The following is a 6521-nucleotide window of genomic DNA, read 5'->3' as shown; positions in this document are numbered from 1 at the left end:
TTTGCTAATTTTCCACTTAATCTACCGGAGATAAAACTGGCACAGCCCAGAGTGGTCCAGAAGAAAAAATCTAGGACTAAGATAGACTGAAGCATCTTGTTTCTAAAAAAAAAATTATCTTGTGTTCCAGAGAAATCCTCAGTAGTTTTGTCATCCATGATGGCCCCAATGGTGGCTTTAGGTAACCACCTTTTCCATAAGAAGTAACTTTTGCATGAAGCCACATGCTGGGAGAACCCCCACCAAACAAGGCTCCTGGGCAAGGCTTGCTGCAGAACAACTGCTTTACAACCTGTACAGTCTCACCCAGAAGGAGAACTCGGGTGCAAGACAGACAGTTATGGGTTGTACATGTCTCCAGGGGTAGATGGCAACAGTACAGAGAGTTTGGGAAGCGTGACCTTGGAGGGAAACATCTCCAATTACAGCTGCACTTATCCATGTGGGCAGCCCTGGGGCTCCTGCCCTGCCTTGGTGGCCCTGTAGCCAGGCTGGATCACCTGGGCTTGCTGGTGGGCTTGGGGATGCTCAGAGCTCTGGCAGGGAGGTGACCACAGGCATCTGTCTGCAGACAGAGCCTCAGCTCCTCGATGGATTTCCTGGATCCTCATTCAAGGCTCTCTCCTCTGGGGCTGTGATGTGGCTCCTGCCAAACACAGCAAGGAAATTGAAAGCACTGTAATTGTTTTCTCTCCTGCACAAAACTTATTTGGGAATCAGTAATTCAGGAGAAGGATACACTCCAAAACATCTCCTCCATCTTTTCAAGAGAGAACAGCTTTTGCAGGCTGCAAAATGTTGAAGAAATCTTTTGGAGAAAAAAGCAAACAAACAATCTAGTAATTACTTGCTTGTTAAGAAGATTCAAAGACACCAGGTCAGTCAGGAGGACAAAGGGACCAGGTTTTCCTGTCTTTAATAGATCTTCTGAATTAGTGAGGCACCACACTGTACCTCAGCTGGATCTCCATGGACTTTCAGGCATGGGAAGAGAAATTAAGAAGGGTTTTGTAGGCCACAAAATCCAGTTTGCAATGGACACTCTCTCCTCTTCGCTGCCCTGAGGGACTTGGGTTGCTCAGGTATTCAAAGTCTTGATGAATTTGGTTTTGTTCTTTAATTCAGACATCAGCAGGAAGTTAATAAATGGGAGTTTGGGTTTTTTCCCTCTGTAAAAGCAATCTTGATGATTTGTGCAAAATGAGAAAACAACTCCTGTGAAATATTACCACTTGGTTGGTTAATATTTTCCTTTTACCCTTTCCTCCTCGCTTTAGGTTGCATTTTATGGGTACACAATAAAAGACCAAGATGCCATGTTAATTATAATGAGGTGTAAAATTAAGTTCTGTAATAAGCACTATGAACCTTCTCATCTAAACCTCCCCATGGAACAAGTTGCATTGAGACACTGAACTACATCATATATATATATATATATATTTTAGACTTCTGGGTAAATTACTAAACCCCTTGCAGAGCAGATGCTGCAAGGCTGCAGGATGAAGCTGTGAAACTTGACACCATTTGCAGCTGCAGTTCTGATGAGACCTCCTCAGACAAAATCTGAACACACACCCAAATTCTTTTGAAAGAAGATCAATACTCAGCTCCTTCTGCTTAATATTGACATTTTGGGTCTCTCGTTTAACCTGCAATTCCTATGAAATAAATCCTCCAATTTCACAGAAGTCAGAATCCCAGGGGCCTTTTAAAATCAAAATTCAGCTGATTTGAAGATATAAATCCTAAATTCAGCAGCTGTTCAGAAGCCTCTTCCTCAAGCACACGGGTACCATGATATATTTTGCCAAAGAAGAAGTAAGAACCAAGAGGATTCGAGCTAAAATTGTTCAATGCCTCTAAGAAATCCCTTTTATTTTCCCACTTTGGGAAATCCCCAGCTGGGCTTGGTTTTGATCAGCCCAGTCAGTATTTTTGCAGCATTTCTGTGCTCAGTGCAGAGCACCCACTGATGACAGACACGCTTCCAAATGCTCTGGTGAGCTGGAATTGTGCATCCACAGAAGAAAAGGTCTCCAAAAAGGGGTTTTATTTTTTCACACATGGCTTGTGCAACACCCAGTAGGAACAATGTGGCATAAGCAAGGATTAAAACACCCACGGTGGTTCCACAACCTCCATACACAGCACCTTCCTTCTGGCCTCCCTTTGGGTCTTGGGCCATCTTCCAACTCCTGCAACATGTGAGGGATCCTGCAACAACTTGTCTGCTGCACTCTTTGACCATAAATCAATTCTGTGGCCTTCACCAGCTGCCTCCTGCCACATCCTTCCTCAGGCACATATTCCAGGGTATTTTCCTAGTAGTGCAGCACAGGCATTTTGACTCCATCCCACCCTCTCCACAAGGACATCAGCCAGATTTTTCATTTCTGAGGTTGAAGAAGCATTTTCTTTCCTTTCTCCTGCAAAGTTTAATGTTCTTTGACATTTTAGCAATTCCCACTAGCAATTCCATGGCTTTTTCCCTATTCTTTGCATTTGCAGTAGAAAGGTCTGCCTAATGTTGACCTATTTCCACTGTCTTCATCCCTGTTTCCCATGGGGTGTCCTAGGATGGCAATGTCATGGTCATTAAACGTGACTGCACAGACCCCTTCATCCCTACAGGAACTAAAACATCATCAAAACCCTAAAAAAACTGAGGAAGCATGGAGTAGGTGGATGGCTTTTTAGGTTCTTATGGCTGATCTTATGAGAAGTTCAACTTCTATCCATTTTAATCAAGGTAACCTGCTAGATCCCATTTTAACTCTGAGTCTAAAGCATCCACCAGGTGGTCAACTCCCCCAGTATGGTTAAAAGGATGGTTAATTCTACAGCAAAATGGTCTCTTGGGCAAGTTCCTCATTGACAGGTCCAACAGGCTGGAGAACACCACAGCTCCAGTGACACCAGTACAAAAATCTGGGACAAATTAAGACACGAGAGAATCCTGGTGAATCCTATTGCTCTGCTACTACTTGGGCAATTTTGCAAGTTCTTTTTTATTTTCAGAAAATAAATAATACTTCCACATGTTCTGCCTCTGGTCTTGCATCTGATGACACAAAGTTTAGGAATCTCTCCTGGGCCATCCCTGCCTTGACATGTTCTGCCTGGCAGCAGTTATGGGTGGTGACTGTTTTTGTTGAAGCAACGTTGAGGCTCTCTCAGAAGAAGAGTTTTCTTCAAGAATTAGGAGATGTCTACAAGACACAGACAGTAACATGAGCCAGCTACTTAAAATGTCTGCTCTAGAATCTGCATTAGACTCCAGCAGCCATTTCCCTCTTATTTATTCCTCTGGAACTTGGAGATATTTGCTCAAGACAGAAAGATTTGTACCTTTCTAGTTTCAAAGGAAATTCCATGTTTCTGGTCTTCCTCTTGAATAAGGGAAGAAAAGAGAATAAACTAAGGAGAATCTCAAAATGACCAAGACATAACCTGAGCTCACTGGCAGCATCTTCATTCCTTTTTCCTTTTACTTGGGCAACATTGAGCTTTTTGTAGAACATCTACTAGAGGTGTCAGGCACACATAAACCTGATGTTTAGTGACTAAAACTGCACTCTTAGATGGTATTTTATTTTTTGAGATGTCTTTTCAGCTGATTTTCCTGCTTCTGCTCACAGGACCCAACTATTCTGCCTGAAGAACACCATCAGAACCAGCTTTTCACCTGGACACCACTGGTGGATTAGTTTTTATTGCTGTTTCAAAACTTTCTTTGTATAAATTCCTCTCCCTTGTCTGAACACTCAATACCAGTCTCTGTAGCAGATGTAAATCACACAGAAACCAGGTTCCTGCCAATGAGCTCTCTTCCAGTTAATGTAATCCTGCTCCTTTCCCCACCCATGAGCAGTGTTGCATTAATACATTAGTCTCCTACACCTGACCTATTAGGAAACTTTTTTATACTCCTTATAAAAAAACCTATCCTGGGAACCAACAAATCATCCTGTTTCTGAGCAGCTCAGCTGCATCCATTATCTGTCCTGTATGGACCTGTATCATCTTCTTTTCTCCTCCTTTTCTAAAGATGGAGAAAATTCCATAAACAGCACAGTTCATCTCTTCAGGAATTCACATAAAAGAAGGAAACACTTGCATGGGTTTGACAAGGGCTGCAAATCCTCATTCATTACAGCTCATTCATAAAGCTCATTCATTACATTAACAAATCAAAATGGGCACAAGTCTGGAAGGGGAAAACCACAGCACCATCTTCTTCCAGTTGTCCCATCACCCTTGACTGTTCTAACATAACCCAGCGAGTTTTATGATCTCAGCTACCCTATTATTAAATATGTTCCTCCCTGATTTGGGAAAAAAAAAAAAAAAATTATTCTGGGCTGGAGCCACCTCTTTGTATAATAATATTTCACTTGAATGGATAATCTCCAAAACCTTCCAAACCTCAAAGTGTAGTTTTTAAGACCTCATGTTTGATAAATCTGTTCTCCTTTGAACATCCTTGAGGACTACAGCCTTCCCCAACATCCAAATCCCATGAGGATGAAAACTAAAACAGGTCTCACCTTAGGTGTAAACACTCTGTCTTTATCCCTAAAGAAGCTGTGCTACAGTGCTGAGGTTTTTAAACAATTTTCCTATTCATCAAATCCCTCTTTACACCAAGTAATACTTTGTGGCTTATCTTGCCACAACTGTGGCAGAAGAAAAGCATCTAAGTACAGGAGATGTGCACACAACACACAAACAAACAACAGAATAAATGTGAACAATTACTGAAAGCAGAGGATTAATTATTGTCTCCTACCTCATTATCAGATCCACTGGAGAGATCTTCAGAGAGAATTAATTTTAATGTTAAGCATAAAAAAAAATGAAATTAATATTTATCACACCTTTCACTTTCTAGTCTTTAGGCTAAACTAAAGTTAAGACCCAAAGGCAAAAGGCCCCACAAGCTACTCCTGCTTAGAGGCAAAGGTTATTTTAACACTCTCTTACCTCTTACAGAGGGTGAGATGAGGATATCAACTCTGCTTAGGGAGTTTTAGGAGTTCCAGTCTCATACCAGCCAAAAGTTGCTTTGAGCTGTGCATTAATTTCATAGCTACTTCCTTTAGGTGAAGAGGATGGCAGAATAGCAAGAGTGGAGCTTTAAAAATTGCTGCTTCAGCTCCCAGTGAGGCTGGGGGTGTTCTCCTGCACTCCTGGTGCCTGACTGCCACCCTGTGGCTACTTCACGAGGTTCAGGTTCTGTGGTTTCACTGGGAAGCCAAAGGGATTCCACTAAACAGCAAATTTGGGGCAGGTGGAGTTGTTCCAGGTGTATCCCCACTGGCCTGGTTGGAGCTAATCCACTTGTCCAGCTTTCTCTGTACTCACAAAGAGCTCCAAATCCTCCCTGGGGGACTGGAGGTCCTGATGGAGCTGAGAGGATAAATATCTGATGATAAATCTCTCTCCTGGGTAGATAATCAGGCTCATGGTCAACACTCAAAGGTCAGAGGGAACTCCAAGCTGATTCTCTGTTGAATTCAAGTCCTCACAGAGCAGCTCTTGACTTCATAAAACACACTTACCATGCTACATACAAAGTAACACAACTTCCAGAAGTCAGGGGCAGTTCATTTTTCCCTTTCCTCCTCCTTCTGGAGGAAGAACTGGTGTACAGTTTCATTTCAGAAGGGTTCATCTTGGTTAAATTGTTTTTACTGAGGACCTCACACCAGCCCATTTCCTTCCTCTGAGATACAAATGCTGAGGGTTATGAGAATTCTGTCCCTGCAGCTGTGGACAGGGCTCTGTTCCACGTTTTAGAGAGTGCAGACTCCAGTGCACACACATATTTAACTCTGATGACAGCAATAATCAATAAGATAAGAAATTTTATTATCAGACTTCCCTCCATCAGCAGTTCTAATAATGAAAGGGAAAGAAAAGGAGCAGGAAAAAAAACCAAGGTAAAAGAGTAAGTAAGGGCCATTACCTTTATGGTTTTTATCAACAGGTATCAATGATTATTTTATTATTTAGATTACAATTTTATCCTGTGTTTAAAAACACTTTTGGCCTGAGAAGATGAGCTTCTTCCATTCCCTCACAAGAAAAAAAAAAAGCACCATGTAATCCTCAAAATCAACCCATCCCTTCTGGAGACTTAAGCCAGCAGTCACTGAGGTGACAGGGTGATGGAGCCATCTTCATGAGTGCTACATCCTGGTTTGGCACCTGTAATATTGGGGTTGTAACTGACACCAGGAAATGCACATCCCAAGAAAACTTCTACATCCCCTCCTGGGGTGTGTTCTGAAGGCACATCATCCAGCAGAGAATGACCAGCAATGTGTTGGTTGATGACTCCCTTTTTAATGCTTTTATACCTTCATTAAACTTGTCTGCAGCTTGGACAGGAACATCTCCTGCTTGATGGTCCAGAAATCCTGAGTCCTCTCCACTTAATTAAACACTCAAAAAAAGAGTGAAGCTTGAGGTGACCACAGACCTTGGCTCTGCCATTTTTCCATCTCCTCTGACTT

The 6521-nt window shown here is 42.2% G+C and overlaps 1 protein-coding gene and 1 long non-coding RNA gene across 2 annotated transcripts in view; both read right to left on the bottom strand.

Moving 5' to 3' along the window:
• Positions 1-1592: 1592 nt before the first annotated feature.
• On the bottom strand, positions 1593-5424 carry LOC139804864 (uncharacterized). The gene is made up of 2 exons (XR_011729579.1): positions 4987-5424; positions 1593-3212 (listed from the first exon to the last, which is right to left on the bottom strand). It is a non-coding gene; the product is annotated as an uncharacterized lncRNA (long non-coding RNA).
• Positions 5425-5857: 433 nt separating this feature from the next.
• FADS1 (fatty acid desaturase 1) overlaps positions 5858-6521 on the bottom strand; it is a 9976-nt gene continuing 9312 nt past the window's right edge. Inside the window, exon 12 of the mRNA XM_071762564.1 lies at positions 5858-6521. This exon is cut by the window's right edge and continues 911 nt beyond it. The gene's annotated coding sequence lies outside the window, so the exon portion shown is untranslated.

Source organism: Heliangelus exortis, chromosome 18 (assembly GCF_036169615.1).
Source record: "Heliangelus exortis chromosome 18, bHelExo1.hap1, whole genome shotgun sequence".
Lineage (NCBI taxonomy): Eukaryota > Metazoa > Chordata > Aves > Apodiformes > Trochilidae > Heliangelus > Heliangelus exortis.
Note: the sequence above shows the minus strand (reverse complement) of the source record. Positions and strands in the feature narration are given on the sequence as shown.